Source organism: Aedes aegypti, chromosome 2 (assembly GCF_002204515.2).
Source record: "Aedes aegypti strain LVP_AGWG chromosome 2, AaegL5.0 Primary Assembly, whole genome shotgun sequence".
Classification (NCBI taxonomy): domain Eukaryota; kingdom Metazoa; phylum Arthropoda; class Insecta; order Diptera; family Culicidae; genus Aedes; species Aedes aegypti.
The window spans coordinates 362,571,415-362,590,383 of record NC_035108.1 but is presented as its reverse complement, the minus strand read 5'-3'; the positions used below and the strand labels follow the sequence as shown (position 1 = coordinate 362,590,383).

Below are 18,969 nucleotides of genomic sequence, written 5' to 3'. Positions count from 1 at the left end.
AGGCAGAATACCCAGGAATCCAGAAGTCAAGGGAAGAACGATGCTTTATTTCAAGGATATTTTTGATTTGTTTTGGTCATGTGAGATGTTTTCATCTCTCTGTAATCATTTAACTCTTGGAATAAACTATGAACAATCACACATCTTTCATAGATCTTTCGCATCTTTCTTGAGGAGCTTCCTACATACATACATACAACATCTTTTCATACACCAAAAAAAAAAAACACTTTCTAGAATTTAAGGAAAGGTAGGAAAAGTAAATTCTAGAAGTTTTAAAAAATTTCAGTATTCTCATACGTATACGTAAACCTAATTTCTACAAGTCCATTATGAGTTCCGCTACAAATTTTCAAAATGATGCAAACATTTCAATCAATATTTCTTCATCTTCTTCTTGGCATTATACGTCCTCACTGGGACAGAGCCTGCTTCTCAGCTCAGTGTTCTTATGAGCATTTCCAAAGTTATTAACTGAGAGCTTACTTTGCCAAAGTTGCCATTTTCGCATGCGTATATCGTGTGGCAGGTACATAATACTTTATGCCCAGGGAAGTCAAGAAAATTTCCATAACGGATCGATCCTGGACCGACCGGGAATCGAACTCAGACACCTTCAGCATGGCTTTGCTTTGTAGCCGCGGACCTCAAAATTACCGTTATCGTTTTCGCTTTGAACTGTACAATTCTACCAGAAGTCCCTCAAAAAAAAAAAAAAAAAAAAAAAAAATGTTTGTAATTTCTGCGAGTAGGAGAAATTGGTTCCCACACCAAGGTATTCGTTGGGATCATGTTATTTCGGAGTCCATGCAAAAGATGTTCAAAGACGTTAGATACAAATACGTTCCATAATTTTTTTAGAGAAGTTTAAGAATAAATTTCAGTTACAGCACAGTCTTTCAGTAAAGCTGCTGATTTATTTTAGCCCCAAGAAGAATCACTAGTGCAGTTTAAAGAATGATTTTTCGATAAATCCTAAGAAGATTTTTTGTCAAAATGAAGATAGATCTGCGTACAACTTTCCTTAAAATCGATAAGAATATTTTTCCAGTTTGATGTTGTTTATTTGCTTATGAAGATCTTGTTGCATATTAGGCGGAATTTTTGGAGTAACATCTGGAAGAATCATGTAATGTTTTCTTGCAGGAAGTCCTGGTTAATTTTCGTGAGAACTTCTTAAAGATTTGTTCAAGGAATCTGAAGAGTAACATTAGGAAGAATCTCAAAGGCAAAATTGTAAAAACTGTTGATGAGCTGACTGAAGAATTTTGTGGAAAAAAAATCCTTGCTTGGTGTTCTAGAAGACAATTTTGGTAATACTCCTAGAATTTATGAAACTTTGGAGAAATCCTCAGTAACACCTAAACAAGTTATCAATGAACAAATGAAAGAATTATATTGGATTTTATATGTAACAAGATATAGAGGACATTCTTGGAAACGTGTTCAAAATCATTGCTGAAACTCTTTTCTGTGGAATTCTTGAGAAATTTTTCAAGCAATATGGTAGAAATTCTACAAGAAATTTTCTGGTAAGATAAGAAAACCTAAATGACCTTTAAGAAAAATCTGTTAAATAATGACTACTGATCCCGGGAATGATTTTCCGTGGGAATCCCAGGACAAACTGGTAAAAAAATTCTTGAATAAAGCATTGAAAAAGTTTGGAAATAATTCATGGAGAAATCCCCATGGGAATTCTCAGAGGAATCTCTTAAAAGTGCATGGTTGAATACCTGAAACGTTCGTGGAAGAATCGCAAGGGATATTCCTCGTGAGTTCTCTGGAAGAATTTTGAAGGTTTTTTTTATTTGATTAGGCCAAAAAATGAATGATATATGAAATTTGTTGAAATCGTGATTATTACGGCCGATATTTCTTCTGTAAAATGAGAATTTGATAGCCCCTACCCCCTCCTTTGGGTCCCTTGAAAAAAATCCTAGTTATGCCAATGGCGATCGATACGATTATATTGAAAATATGGGTGAGCAATAAAACCAAATATACAGGGTGTTTGGTTCCATGTTTTTAATAATTGGAGGGTAGATAGGTCTCCATGAGATATGAAAAAGTGCCCATGGAACAAAGGGTCGCAAATCACTGCTAAGTGAATTATTCACGATTTTAAGATTTTCAACTTGTTCATCTTTGGAACCACATATCTAATTAACAATGCGTCATACATTTAATCTCAGCGCATGAATCGAAAGCTTATGATCTAATCTATCTTAGTTTCTTGGACGTAATTTTTGTAGAAAATCATTCAAAGGCTCAAATTACGAAAAGTTTGCAAAAAGTGACGGAAAAATCAGCATTTTTCGACGTATTTTTATGAATTTTATTAAAATTATCGTAATTAATGTTATAAAAATTCTTCTACAAAATATGCATTAACTTGTTAGCTACCAAAGTGTCTTTGAGAGCAAAAGTGTATCTCTTGTAGATTCGTCACAATATCATGTTGAAAGTTGTGCTTCAAAGAGCAAAAAAATCAAAATAAATATCGGCTGATAACTCTATTCGTTCGTCCGTTCGTGTGTTGATGCCTCCGCGTGTGGATGAAGTGCTCGGAAACGACAGATGTCGGTCGTGCCGAAGCGAAGGGGAAATGAAATCGCTTCGCAACATGCGCCATTTTTTCTTCTCTTCGCGGCGTTTGGTTTGCAAACAGACGCATAAATAGATTTAGTGCGATCGCCGCACGACCACCGCAGTAGCGAAAGTGTGTTCATAAAGACTGATCCCTTTAAATTCCTCGCACTAGTAGCTGAGCTACGGTGCAGAGCAGATGAGGGGTGCGCGTGTAGCGAGGACTCAATTTATGCATTTCTCGCCTATGACGTGGAACTTTTGATGCATTTTGAAGGGTTTTAGGTCGTCTATTAATTACATAGAGGTGGACAAGTGAGAGTAGAATTTATGACGTGCCATTCACGCCGTTGTAAAAGTACAACACTACCAAGTAAACCTCGCCCGTGATACATAGCACGAGCGAGGTGAATTCTTAGGTTCAATAAAGTAATTTAGGTATCGCACTAATGCTCAGCGTGAACTATTGGAGCAGCAGGATGAAATATCTCACAAAATTAGTGACCGTCTATCCTACTACAGCTTGGTTTTCTGTATAAGGTTGCTTACAAATTATGTTCAATAGATCAATAATCTCTCAGTTAACTATTTTTATAAAATCAAATAATAGACCTACATGTAATATTTCATATAATTTTCAGTTTCGTATCCAGAAAATTGCTCAGGGGAGACGAACGACGCAAAAAAGTGGATATTTTTACAAAAATTGGGATGGTTTAAGACGGTTCAACCACATCATTTTGTTTTTCTTTTATCCAGCAAAATAATAGAATAACTGCATAAAATTAAGAATTTCTTTTGAAATTGAGACTTTGGCAGTTTAATAGGTTCTATGTTCAGTCACAACAATTAAAAGTCACAATTTGTAGATCAGTACTTTTCTTAAAAAAAAGCCTGAAGCCTTGCAATGTTTGTAATATGAAATCAAATATTTGAAAAAAAAATCAAATAATTCATCAAATTCCAACATTTTTACTTCATTATTGAAACAATTTATGATAGATTGAACGAAAACGACACAATTTTATCAAACAGGTTGATGAGGTTCTTGTACAAGAATAATAAAATATAAATAAACCTTTTGTTATGCTCTTAATCAAATAGTAATCAGATCAGTACCCAAACATTAATTTCATTTTTTTTTCTCTCTCTCTCTGTTGAGTTACTGAGTCTTATTTTTTTAAATTTGAATTAAAAACCAAGAGAAGCGTTAATTTTGAACGATAACATTTGAAATATTTGCAGTTTGCTCTAATAGATGGAAAATTAGAAATCAAATTAAATATTATTTAACAATTAAATGTATTAAAATGAACTTAAAACAGTCACAGTCACAATAAGAAATTGAAGCTCTTTCCAAACTTTAGTCAAGTTTTAATCATCAAGTTAACTGTAACTCTAGCGATGGCAAAATCATTTGAAATTTGACTCATGGAACATATTCAAGGCATAAATGTGTATGATTTTACACGAATTAAATTAAAAAAAAATACCTGCTGGAAACCCACCAAAACCCGGAAATATGAGAATATGTCATTTTTCAAACAAAACTAGTTTCATGTTATTTAAAGCTCCCACAGCAATTTACGGATGCTAATGGTTGTCACTATGGCAAGCCTGTAAAATTTCGTGAAGGGAAATATCCTTCATCATTTTAGTAACAGAACCTCCGAAATGTCAAGAAGGCGAAAGTGTAAACACGACACGTAGCAAAACATTTTTTGGGATGAACAATATTTCATTAATAGTATCAAGAACTTTGGTGATCACTAAAGCCTCTCACTAATTTGAATTCCAAATCCAATGTTTAATTTTAAAAATAAAATTCAATTCACATTTTCAAAACTGAATAAGCCAAACATGCTTTTAAGAGCGTTTTTCGTATTTCAAGTGGTTTCACACCAAAAACTTACTCCAAAATCCACTAAGGTGGAGAGGGAGGGAGGGTTGACCCTCAAACACACCCCCTCCCACTGATCACTTGTTTCTGTTTTGTAGACAATATGATCTTAATTTTCTTTCTGGCGTTATGTCCCAACTGAGACAGAGCCCTGCTCCTCAGCTTAGTGTACCGTAAAATCGGGTGTAATTGATCAGAAGGGTGAAATCGATCATCGTATCACACTATTTTATTTATTGGTAATGGAGCACGAATATCAATGTAAGCTGCAGTAAATGAACGTTGTTTGTGGTAACAATTGTCAAATTGTGTGTTGTGAAGTTTTTTGCGTTAAAGAATGTTTATTACTATGAAAATAATATAAAATTTCAAAATCATGCACGGTGAAGTATTGACAAACACCTATGAACTTCTACTCCTAAGCAAGGATTTGAACATGGTATAAACCTGAAAGTTTGTGAGGATGTTTGAGATATATCCCCAAACCAGATTTCATCACCAAAACTCGTACCAATTAGCTCATATGGTTGAATTAATTGAATTTCTGTTAGATATCATTGAATTCCATAGGAAATTGCATACATTTAGGCGTTTCTCGCGTAATTCTTGATATTTAACTATTCGTTATTTATATAAATATTGCATTGTTAAGAATTTGACAAGCATATTCGGATTCAGGGAGCTTAAATTTATCATGTAGAGTTGTTTTGAAAACTAACAATAATGGCATTGACAAGTGATCAATTTCACCCCGAAATGAGATTCCCTGTTTTTTTTTATTTTAGAGATATTTCTTAGCAGTAAAATTATATTTGTTAGAAAATTTCGATACATGAGTCGATGAGGCTCACCTTCGTACTTGTTTTCCTGCATTTAGTTGTTTGGCTTTGTTAACATTATAGAAAACAGACTAGAAAAAACGTGAAAAATTATCAATTTCACCCGAAATTACGGTACTTATGAGCACTTACATAGTTGTTAACTGAAAGGTTTTCTCAGCCAAAGTTGCTGTTTTGTATGTGTATATGGGCAGAGGCATATACGTTTTAAATATTTTATATGGGACAAAGTCCAGCTCTGAAATTCTTTGGAAATGAGCATGTGGCTTAAGGACAGACATAAAAGCACTGCAATATTATATTAATGAAAAAAAAACTCTAGTGGAATTAAATGGTATAGTACTAGATTCGGGTTTTCTTTTATTTATAGGTATTCCACCAAACAGCTCGAAGATTTATTACACAATATTCTTAATTTTTCTCATGATCTCAATTAAATGCTTTTCACACAAAACAAAAGCATGATTACTGCATTCACATGAAAATATTTATTTAGAAAATATTCAAGATCTATCCTGCAATTTCCAAGTTGTTCCAATAATTTCTCCACAAATTCCTTCAGGAATTCTTTCAGTTAATGTTCTCAGGAGTTTCCCAGGGATACCTTCAGACTGAGACCACTTGAGGAATCCTTTGTCGGCCAATACCAGGCTGGTTTTTGGGAGGGCCGATCCGATAACGAATCAGATATTACCAGATACATCTTGCAAATGAACGTAGATAAATTCTTGGAGTATAACTAGCAGACTCACCATCTGTTTGGATTGGAGACGAGGTGTCAATGTCGTGTGTGAATTTAGATGGAAGTAAGGAGACGCACTTTGGAATTCATCGTTCAACATTGCACTCCAGGGTGATATTAGGAGACCAGCAAAGAAATGACACTATCATGACACGGTCACATCTTCTTCTTCTTCTTGACATTACGTCCTCACTGGGACAGAGCCTGATTCTCAGCTTAGTGTTCTTATGGGCACTACCACAGTAGTTAACTGAGAGCTTTCTTTGCCAAAGTTATCTTTTTCGCATTCGTATATCGGGTAGCAGGTACGATGATACTTTATGCGCAGAGAAGTCAAGGAAATTTCCATTACGAAAAGATGCTGGACCAACCGACAATCGAACCGAGACACCTTCAGCATGGCTTTACTTTGTAGCCGCGGACTCTAACCACTCGGCTAAGGAAGGCCTACGGTCACATATGGTCCTTGGTCTTGTGGACGATATCGGCCTTATTTAATTCGATCGCAGGTCAGTGGAGGAGGTTTTCGAGGCTCTGAAGAAACTGTATGTTTAAGGATTACCCCTGATACTCCTTCAAGAATTATTTTATGAATTTCTCCAGGGTTTTCTCCAGAAATTGTTTGGTAAATTCTGGCAAATTTTTTTTCAGGGATTTCTTATGAGAAACATCAAAGGATTCCTCTAGGAACTCTAAAATTTCTTCGGGGATTTCGCGGATTTTACCTAGCACTCCTTCTCTTAGGAATTCCACTAGGGATTTGTTCAGAATTTCTTCCAAAGATTTTAACAGGAATTCTTCCAAAGATTCTATCAGGAATACCTCTTTGAATGCCTCCAGAAATATTTACAAGGATTTCTCGTAAAATACTTCCAGAGCTCCCTCCAGGAATTCCTCAAATTACATTCCTTCAGCATTTTCTCCAGAAATACCACCAAGAATACCTCCAAGAGTTTCTCTAAGGATTCCTCTAAACATACGTCCAAGGTTTCCTCCACGAACTACACAAGAAATAACTTTAAAATTCTACTAAGAATAGCTCCAGGGATTCTTTAGGATTAACTTCATGGTTTCTTCCAGGAATACCTTCAGGTAGAGGAATATCTTTCAGGATTCGTCCATAAATTACTGCTAACTGGAATATCTCTGATGAATTGTTAGGAATCCCGTCAGGGTTTTCTCTAGCAATCAATAATATATCCATTGATTTTTTTAAGAGTACCACTAGGGTTTTCTCTAGGATTCCGTCAGTTATAACCCGATGAATCCTCTAAAGCAGTGATTCCTAAAGTGGGCGAATTCGCCCCCCTAGAGACCGTTTTTCAGGTCCAAGGGGGCGAAAATTTGTAAAACAGAAATTGGGGAGCGAAAATCTAGAAAAAGCTGACATGGGAGCAGTTGAAAATTGTTACTTATAACCTTTGAAGAACACACTCAAGTACAACTATACAACAAGAAACTATTACTAATGCATCTGAAGGAGAATCATTTCTAAACTAAACCATTTTCATGATTTCCTTTATCTTAGACTGCTTAGAACTCTAAGCATGTTCCGTTTAAAATTATGATAGAAAACACTGAATGATTGTCAAAAACAAAATGTTTGTAATATGCATTCATTTTTTCCATATCATGTGAATGATCGGTATTTGAGATTTTCTCTGAATCGAAAAGATAAATCACTGATATCATTGAGAACACAGATAACATGTTTTGAAAGTTCAAAACATTTATCAGAGAATTTTAAGTAATTATCCCAATGTTCAATATTGAATACCAGGAACTTTTTTGTATGGAACTTTGAAATTAAGGACTGTTCATTTTATAAAATGGACACTTTGTGCATGCTGTAACTTTTAAATTTATTAATGAAATTTCAATCGGGTTTCTGTACATCGTTCGACTAGTATTTTACAATGTTGTGATAATAAAAAATCTCCAAAATAATTAAATTTCACACGAATATAGAACAACGATTAGAACGGTCGATTTTTGGAGGTTATCAAAACCAATGATTGCTCAAATTGGCTGAAAAATTCGACAATTTATATTTTTTATTTTCATAAAAGGCTTGTTCTTAGAAAACATCATCAATCAGAAGCCTGATGGTAAAAATCGAATTATTTTTGGAGCAACAATTTTACAGATATCATAAAATAATTTTTCCCTTATATTTTTTAGAGAAAAATATTTTAAATTTGAAAGGAACTGATATGATTAGATTTTTTTGGATAAAAGTACGCCCTGACGGAAGTGCTAATATAGTATTAATATGAAAAATAACTTACGCCTTCACAGAGTTACTTATTAAGTCCCAATGTCACATTTAAAGCACAATAGAAACACAATTGCTTCATTCTTAGAAGACCATTCAAAGTACATTGACAATCATCAAAATTGGCAACACTGCTGTAATGAAATGGATTCTATTTTTCACATATTGTTTTCATAATATGTTATTCTGAGATTACCTATCGAAGTATTCGAAGAAAATCGTTAACAATTTGCTGTAGATCGATAAATATGCGTACAAAACAGAGTTGTTAACGTTAATCAACGATTAACGTCGTTTCGTTAATTCGTTGACGTTAACCTTAAACAGTTTACCAAGCATGCGTTGATTGCGTGGAAATACGAAGGAAAATAAGCAAAATAATAAACAAGCAGACGTCATCTTATGCACCTATATTATTTTGAATCACGAAAATTTGAACTAGTATCCTTTGATAATGGGCATAGCGACGTACGGAAAGAAAATCAGGAATGAAAAAACTACAAGACTAAACTATCCATATCTGCATATTTGTAACATTCGACAAAAGTAGGCATTTAGTAAATGATATACCTAGTTTGCATTTCATTGCAGTATTGAAGGAAACTAAAATTTCAAAAAAATCACTCACACTCCATAATTGCTTATTTGAGGCTGAAATTTTGTACAACTCATGTTGCATATAGGAAGAGTAGTCAAAAAATAATTCTGATAGAAATTTTGTTGCTACTACATTATGAGGCTCATGTATAATCTCAATGTGACTGTTATGCGGTTACAATTGCCAATGTGACAAAACAACTTTGTATTTTTTTTCTAGAACAATCTCATAGATTTCGGTAAGTTGATTGAAAGTATTTGTCATTTGATAACTCTCCCCGGTACAAACTCGAAATTTTCAAAAATGTCGATTTTGACAAATATGCAGTTATGAGCAGTACATCGATCGACGAAGATGTCGACACATGGAGATGATAATTATATGCACAATAAAAGGACCGAAGAATTCATCGACATAGGGTGAGATATCGAGATGTGGATAGTCGACTGTATAAAATACTGTTCAGTTAATCGTTTTTAATCATTGTCCGATAACCGACAATATTAAGGGATATGCAAATCGAAGACATTTTTTGGCATACATATGTGTTTCATAAATTAAAGTGGCGATTCCAAAAAATATTAGCCTAAAGGGGGCGAAAGTTAATAAAGTTTGGGAAACACTGCTCTAAGAAGTTCCTCCAAGAATTCCTTTAGGATTTCATGCAACAATTTCCATAGCAATCTCTCCGATGATTCCGTCCGGAGCTTCTTCATTGGTTTCTCCAGGAATTCTTCCAGAGTTTCTCCCTGTTTTTAAGAATGGATTGATTCCTGAAGGGGTCACTGTAGAAATCTCCATAAGAATTCTTGAAAAGATCATGAAAAATATCCTGAAATTATTCTAAAAAGGATTCTTTGAAGTTCCAAGTGAAAATCCAAATCGTTATTCTTAAAAACAGGGAGAAACTCTGGAAGAATTCCTGAAGAAACCAATGGAGAAGCTCCGGATGGAATCCTTGGAGAGATTCGTAAGGAAATCGTTGGATGAAACCCTAAAGGAATTCTTGGAGGAACTCTTTAGAGGAATGCCTGCAGGAGTCACCGAAGAAAAGTTTAAACAGAATTCCATAAAGACTCCCTGAAGGAAATCTTCATAGTTTACTTGGAGCAATCTTTTGAGATATTCATGGAGGTAGGATATTTATGAAGAAATCTTTGAACGTTTTCCAGAAGGGATTCATGGGTTTATAACTGACGGAATCCTTGGAGGTATTCCTAGAGAAAACCTTAGTGGTACTCTTGAAAAAATCAATGGATATGTTATTGATTGGTAGAGAAAACACTGACGGTTTTCCTAACAAATCATTGGAGATATTCCTGGAGGAAAAAATGAAAGTATTTCTGGAGGAATTTCTGCAGGAATCTCCGGAGGAGTTACAGGATGTTACTATACAGCTTCTATACAAATGACGGAGAAATTGATAAAAATATCCTGAAGTTTATCAGGAGGAACCCATGGTCAAATTTCAGGAGGAATCTTAGAAGCTATTGCTAGCGGAATCTAAGCAAAAATTTATGGACGAATCCTGAAAGATATTCCTCTACCTGAAGGTATTCCTGGAAGAAACCATGAAGTTAATCCTAAAGAATCCCTGGAGCTATTCTTAGTAGAATTTTAAAGTTATTTCTTGTGTAGTTCGTGGAGGAAACCTTGGACGTATTTTTAGAGGAATCCTTAGAGAAACTCTTGAAGGTATTCTTGGTGGTATTTCTGGAGAAAATGCTGAAGGAATGTAATTTGAGGAATTCCTGGAGGGAGCTCTGGATGTATTTTACGAGAAATCCTTTTATATATTTTTCTGTATGAGTGAAGAATTTGCCATATGTGTTTAAATTCACATTAATAAAGAAAAAAAAATGTAAATATTTCTGGAGGCATTCAAAGAGGTATTCCTGATAGAATCTTTGGAAGAATTCCTGTTAAAATCTTTGGAGAAAATTCTGAACAAATCCCTAGTGGAATTCCTAAGAGAAGGAGTGCTAGGTGAAATCCGCGAAATCCCCGAAGAAATTTTAGAGGAGTTCCTAGAGGAATCCTTTGATGTATCTCATAGGAAATTCCTGAAAAAAAATTTGCCAGAATTTACCAAACAATTTCTGGAGAAAATCCTGGAGAAATTCATAAAATAATTCTTGAAGGAGTATCAGGGGTGATCCCTGAAAATATTGCAAAGATGTTTTGCAGATATTCCTCAACGAATTCTTGGAGATATTCAGATTCTTCAGAGCCTCGAAAACCTCCTCCACTGACCTGCGATCGATTTAAATGAGGCCGATATCGTCCACAAGACCAAGGACCATATGTGACCGTAGGCCTTCTTTAGCCGAGTGGTTAGAGTCCGCGGCTGCAAAGTAAAGCCATGCTGAAGGTGTCTCGGTTCGATTCCCGGTTGGTCCAGCATCTTTTCGTAATGGAAATTTCCTTGACTTCTCTGCGCATAAAGTATCATCGTACCTGCTACCCGATATACGAATGCGAAAATGATAACTTTGGCAAAGAAAGCTCTCAGTTAACTACTGTGGTAGTGCTCATAAGAACACTAAGCTGAGAATCAGGCTCTGTCCCAGTGAGGACGTAATGTCAAGAAGAAGAAGAAGAAGATGTGACCGTGTCATGATAGTGTCATTTCTTTGCTCGCTGGTCTCCTAATATCACCCTGGAGTGCAATGTTGAACAATGAATTCCAAAGTGCGTCTCCTAACTTCCATCTAAATTCACACACGACATTGACACCTCGTCTCCAATCCAAACAGATGGTTATTATTATTATTATCTTTATTATCGAGACTTTCAGCCGAACCCAAACAGATGGTGAGTCTGCTAGTTATACTTCAAGAATTTATCTAAGTTCATTTGCAAGATGTATCTGGTAATATCTGATTCGTTGTCGGATCGGCCCTCCCAAAAACCAGCCTGGTATTGGCCGACAAAGAATTCTGAAGGTATCCCTGGGAAACTCCTGAGAACATTAACTGAAAGAATTCCTGAAGGAATTTGTGGAGAAATTATTGGAACAACTTGGAAATTGCAGGATAGATCTTGAATATTTTCTAAATAAATATTTTCATGTGAATGCAGTAATCATGCTTTTGTTTTGTGTGAAAAGCATTTAATTGAGATCATGAGAAAAATTAAGAATATTGTGTAATAAATCTTCGAGTTGTTTAGTGGAATACCTATAAATAAAAGAAAACCCGAATCTAGTACTATACCATTTAATTCCACTAGAGTTTTTTTTTCATTATTTTATAATATTGCAGTGCTTTTATGTCTGTCCTTAAGCTACATGCTCATTTCCAAAGAATTTCAGAGCTGGACTTTGTCCCATATAAAATATTTAAAACGTATATGCCTCTGCCCATATACACATACAAAACAGCAACTTTGGCTGAGAAAACCTTTCAGTTAACAACTATGTAAGTGCTAATAAGTACACTAAGCTGAGGAGCAGGGCTCTGTCTCAGTTGGGACATAACGCCAGAAAGAAAATTAAGATCATATTGTCTACAAAACAGAAACAAGTGATCAGTGGGAGGGGGTGTGTTTGAGGGTCAACCCTCCCTCCCTCTCCACCTTAGTGGATTTTGGAGTAAGTTTTTGGTGTGAAACCACTTGAAATACGAAAAACGCTCTTAAAAGCATGTTTGGCTTATTCAGTTTTGAAAATGTGAATTGAATTTTATTTTTAAAATTAAACATTGGATTTGGAATTCAAATTAGTGAGAGGCTTTAGTGATCACCAAAGTTCTTGATACTATTAATGAAATATTGTTCATCCCAAAAAATGTTTTGCTACGTGTCGTGTTTACACTTTCGCCTTCTTGACATTTCAGAGGTTCTGTTACTAAAATGATGAAGGATATTTCCCTTCACGAAATTTTACAGGCTTGCCATAGTGACAACCATTAGCATCCGTAAATTGCTGTGGGAGCTTTAAATAACATGAAACTAGTTTTGTTTGAAAAATGACATATTCTCATATTTCCGGGTTTTGGTGGGTTTCCAGCAGGTATTTTTTTTAATTTAATTCGTGTAAAATCATACACATTTATGCCTTGAATATGTTCCATGAGTCAAATTTCAAATGATTTTGCCATCGCTAGAGTTACAGTTAACTTGATGATTAAAACTTGACTTAAGTTTGGAAAGAGCTTCAATTTCTAATTGTGACTGTGACTGTTTTAAGTTCATTTTAATACATTTAATTGTTAAATAATATTCAATTTGATTTCTAATGTTATCGTTCAAAATTAACGCTTCTCTTGGTTTTTAATTCAAATTTAAAAAAATAAGACTCAGTAACTCAACAGAGAGAGAGAGAGAGAGAGAGAGAGAGAGAGAGAGAGAGAGAAAAAAATGAAATTAATATTTGGGTACTGATCTGATTACTATTTGATTTAGAGCATAACAAAAGGTTTATTTATATTTTATTATTCTTGTACAAGAACCTCATCAACCTGTTTGATAAAATTGTGTCGTTTTCGTTCAATCTATCATAAATTATTTCAATAATGAAGTAAAAATGTTGGAATTCGATGAATTATTTGATTTTTTTTTTCAAAATATTTGATTTCATATTACAAACATTGCAAGGCTTCAGGCTTTTTTTTAAGAAAAGTACTGATCTACAAATTGTGACTTTTAATTGTTGTGACTGAACATAGAACCTATTAAACTGCCAAAGTCTCAATTTCAAAAGAAATTCTTAATTTTATGCAGTTATTCTATTATTTTGCTGGATAAAAGAAAAACAAAATGATGTGGTTGAACCGTCTTAAACCATCCCAATTTTTGTAAAAATTTCCACTTTTTTGCGTCGTTCGTCTCCCCTGAGCAATTTTCTGGATACGAAACTGAAAATTATATGAAATATTACATGTAGGTCTATTATTTGATTTTATAAAAATAGTTAACTGAGAGATTATTGATCTATTGAACATAATTTGTAAGCAACCTTATACAGAAAACCAAGCTGTAGTAGGATAGACGGTCACTAATTTTGTGAGATATTTCATCCTGCTGCTCCAATAGTTCACGCTGAGCATTAGTGCGATACCTAAATTACTTTATTGAACCTAAGAATTCACCTCGCTCGTGCTATGTATCACGGGCGAGGTTTACTTGGTAGTGTTGTACTTTTACAACGACGTGAATGGCACGTCATAAATTCTACTCTCACTTGTCCACCTCTATGTAATTAATAGACGACCTAAAACCCTTCAAAATGCATCAAAAGTTCCACGTCACAGGCGAGAAATGCATAAATTGAGTCCTCGCTACACGCGCAAGCGCACCCCCCATCTGCTCTGCACCGTAGCTCAGCTACTAGTGCGAGGAATTTAAAGGGATCAGTCTTTATGAACACACTTTCGCTACTGCGGTGGTCGTGCGGCGACCGCACTAAATCTATTTATGCGTCTGTTTGCAAACCAAACGCCGCGAAGAGAAGAAAAAATGGCGCATGTTGCGAAGCGATTTCATTTCCCCTTCGCTTCGGCACGACCGACATCTGTCGTTTCCGAGCACTTCATCCACACGCGGAGGCATCAACACACGAACGGACGAACGAATAGAGTTATCAGCCGATATTTATTTTGATTTTTTTGCTCTTTGAAGCACAACTTTCAACATGATATTGTGACGAATCTACAAGAGATACACTTTTGCTCTCAAAGACACTTTGGTAGCTAACAAGTTAATGCATATTTTGTAGAAGAATTTTTATAACATTAATTACGATAATTTTAATAAAATTCATAAAAATACGTCGAAAAATGCTGATTTTTCCGTCACTTTTTGCAAACTTTTCGTAATTTGAGCCTTTGAATCATTTTCTACAAAAATTATGTCCAAGAAACTAAGATAGATTAGATCATAAGCTTTCGATTCATGCGCTGAGATTAAATGTATGACGCATAGTTAATTAGATATGTGGTTCCAAAGATGAACAAGTTGAAAATCTTAAAATCGTGAATAACTCACTTAGCAGTGATTTGCGACCCTATGTTCCATGGGCACTTTTTCATATCTCATGGAGACCTATCTACCCTCCAATTATTAAAAACATGGAACCAAACACCCTGTATTTGTCTCATATCTAACTACTTTATAAGTCAGATGCGGTATTTTAGGGTCCATTCACTTTAGTTGAATAGCAATGACATATTAGCCTAAGAGTTTCAAAAATAAAATTCAATTTGGTTTATGTAGGTGAGGTATGCTTTATAATTGTTGTTAAGATTATTGACCCATGGATAGTTAAATTTTTTGATAATGTTTGAAAAGGTGTATTTTTCATAACCTACAAATGCCTGGAATTCATTTGACGTGTAATACAAAAAAAAATCATACCTTTTATGTTTTTCTACAATCAACTTATCACAGAAGAAGTATCTGGCGGTATTGAAATAATTTCAAACCTGTTCTTCCGTTAGTTTTACGGAAAACAAAATATGTTCCAGAAAAGAAAAGTTTTCCGTAAAACTCATTCCAAATCATTTTGATATCCGAGCTACGAAAATATATACCCCAACATATACAAATTCCAAAGTGTATAAGAGGGTTAATAGAGTGTTACTGGAAAAGTTCTAATAAGCCATAAAGGTGACATTTTTTTGTGTTTATTCTTCTGCGCTTTGCTTTACAGTAACTTCTCGATTACAATAATACTGCTCAATTTTACCGCGGTTCATTTTGTCACGCTCGAATTATGCATGGTTTTACGGATGTGAAAATATCGAATATATCGATAATATTGTTGTAATGGATCAAAAATAAAAAATATATAAAAATCAAAAATCAAAATTCATGAATTTATTTTTATTCGTAATAAATCATTGCCCAAAACATGTTTGGAACGTTTGCAGATAATGAAAAATTATATTTAGATCGAAAAAGAAAATTTGGGTATTAGAGGGTTAAGATGCAGTGTTCAAATTTAAAAGTTCACTGGTACTGAAAATCTGGAGACTTATATTGGTAACTAGCTGTCCCGGTATACTTCGCACTGCCCAGTAGGCTTTGGAGTAGGCCATGGAAAATCCCTGCACAAAATGTCAAATTTGTGTTCCCGGTTTCCCAATTTTCTCTGTAAGTTTTTCGCAAATATTATTCCACACAAACATGTCGCAACCCTTGAGGAACGCAATTGCGAAGAAATCACGTAGATCGGTTGGCCCGTTCCCGAGCCATTTCGTGACATACAAACATCATTCCATTTTTATTTGTATAGATGTTATAGGGTTAATCGTATCACAAGTACAGATGTTTCTCATAGGTTTCGAATTAAGTCGACTTTATTAGTTCCTTTGAATCGTCTTTCGAATAAAAATTTTCAATGAACACCTATTGAATCACTCAATTTTCACCACCCAAACAACCGAAAAATCAAATTAATTTCAATAGAAAAACCGTGACCTACGTCAAACCGGATGATCGCGAAAATGCCATCCCACACCGCAGAACCCAACCAGCGTGCGAGATATCAAAACAAATCTCGCGATCGCAATCGATGCGCGAATCCATCTGAGCTCAAGGGTGGTACTGGCGGCTCTTTATTGCTACCCCAACGTGTCGGTGGTTCTAAAATGTAAACAACCATACAAAATAACGACCAAGCAATGGTGAAGGCGTAATTAATTTTCTCGCAAACATCTATTTCGGGGATTTAGCAGAATTTTCTGATTAAATTGCCAACAGCGTACTGCAGTAGCACGTAGCAAATAACTGCTGGCTAACAATTTCTTTCAAGCGCATTGATTACCTGTAATTTTGCGAGGAATGATTTTTACTTCTCCGCGTTAAGCCTTAAAATTGGTTCTGGACTTAGGTTGGCGGCTTTTCAATTTTACTCCCAGTTGACAGCCGCCCTCCACCCTTGTCTGAGCTCCCTCTCCGTGCTCTCGCCGGGAGCCCTGTTCCATTCTGAGAGATAATTTCGCGATCTCCGAGAGGTGACAGGACACTCGCAGCGAGATTTTGCTCTCGAGTGCGATTTGCATTAGGGGTTGCAAGAGCGTAACGTCTCTCGACTGCGCTCAACCCGTTCAGCAGGGTGAGCGTGAGTGGTCGTCGTTCGACGCCCGCTGAGAAACCCCCTTGGAGCATCCCTTGCGTGTAGCGGCGGCGTCGCGATTTTCGGGGGTGACTTCTAGAGCCAGGTAGCACAGGCAGCGATGAACCTTCTTATGCCCCGCGGGTGAGAGCACGCTATAGCCGTAGGAAGAAAGGCGGGCTTCGGCTGATGAGATATTCGCGCGCGCGGGTTTTGTCTGCGTGCTTGCTAGAGCCGCAGCAGTCGAAGGGAGAAAACGTGATCGGCTATAAAAGGTGTTGATCTTGGCGACCCGCACTCATAGTTAGGTGATCGTTCGCCGAAATTGTTTGCTTCCTTTTCGTGTGTGTTCTCTCGGGCAGATTTTTTTTTCTGTTCTGGTTGTGCTGATTAAGCGCCGGATTGCAGCGTTTTTTTTTTAATAATCGGGCGGATTGTAGTGTGTAGTGAGTCCTTGCGTATCGATTGCGCAACGCGCGGCTACTACGTGACGAGTGATTCTACTGAGAAGTGCAGTGACATTTCGGTTTAAGCGGAGGATTTTAGAATTTGTAAAGTGACAATTTTGATTGTTCTGGGCACAGAACAAGGAGAAGAAAATTCATCTGCAAACGCCAAATAGTGCCTCAAATTCTGAAAAAGTAAGTGATCCTGTTTCTATCTCTAACGCTGGTGAATAATTCTTGAGTTCTTCAAATATTGGTTGTGATACTCCCCGAGTGATTATGCAAAACTATCAGAAACACAAAAAACAAACGAAACCATAACAGTGACTGAGCTTTTAACGATTTGAAAAAAAAAAAACGAACAAAGTGACCTGTGCTAAATCGAAAGATCCGGTTATTGTTTCTGCTGCATGGCTGACCCAAAAGGACAATCGACTTCGCAGCCAGATTGGATCGAAGCAAAATCGAAAAACGAGTCGTGAGTTGGATACGTTGGGCGAGGAATTCCGCAAAAAAAAAACTTATTTTTCGGACAACCGAGAATGGTCAGCGCGAAAAAAAAACTGTTTGGTTACATGAACGCCCCCTTGTGTGCTTTGTCCCCAATAGGATTATATGTTTTCTGCTCTTTCTGGTTTGCCGTTGATGGGTTAAAGTTTGTGTAAATTATATTTTTAATCTGTTAGTGTGGCGAAATAGCTCTCTGCCGTGTGCACGTTTTGGTGGATTCATCGCTGGATGAGGCTTTTTATCATATCGACGGTTATGTTTTTGTTCGGATTTTTTTTGTTTCAATTAGCATAAATTATCGGAATTGGAAACGAATAGTGGCGGAGCAGTAAGTTTACTGGGGGTGGGGGTGTCGTTGGAGGAGCACGGGCGGGCAGTGATTTGAATGATGGTCATTGTTTAAATTTGCGTAGAAGTGATAAAGCATGGCTGTAGAACGATATGGTTCTTCGGTGGCCTCCAGATCGCTTGATTTGTTGTAGTTTTGATTTAGGAGGAAATTGTTTACATCGATTTGGTGTTGTTCAATGCCATAAAGCAAAAATGACGTGAATCAGTTTGGCCAAACTTCTACTAAGTTTGTGACGAAGGAAGATACTTTTATGAAATAATGAACAAAACGATTCGTAATGCTTTCCAGCAATTGATACATCCTTAAATAGCATAATGTAAATTGATTTCTACGCATGCACAAATAATGCTGTCGAAAGTTTATACAATATGTCCTGTAAAGATGATTTTCTAGAAAGGAAATTTCTGTGATTGCTCATTACATGGATTTTATGTGAATGCATAATTTGAATTAATATAAAACATTCATAAAGATGTTGGATGATAACCAGTAACCAATAATGATAAGTCAGGTTCAAATTCAAACAAATTATTGTCTTTTGGTTTTATTTTCAAAGTATTAGAAACACTTACAGCTTTTGAAAGCTAAAATTATAATTATATTCCTACTTTCTGAATGATTTTGGTTCCAAATCCATATGATGGAGGAAAACAGTTTGGATG

General features: G+C 35.7%; 1 protein-coding gene across 3 annotated transcripts in view; it reads left to right on the top strand.

The window, feature by feature from the left end:
- The first annotated feature begins 17,289 nt into the window (after positions 1–17,289).
- The window catches only part of LOC5564903 (mucin-5AC), a 138,626-nt gene continuing 136,946 nt past the window's right edge, over positions 17,290–18,969 (top strand). For 2 of the 3 annotated variants that reach the window (XM_021846482.1, XM_021846481.1), the window contains exon 1: positions 17,291–17,640. The gene's annotated coding sequence lies outside the window, so the exon portion shown is untranslated. Of the gene's footprint in view, positions 17,641–18,969 lie in introns of all 3 variants that reach the window. The other variant, XM_021846480.1, reaches the window with a different exon arrangement.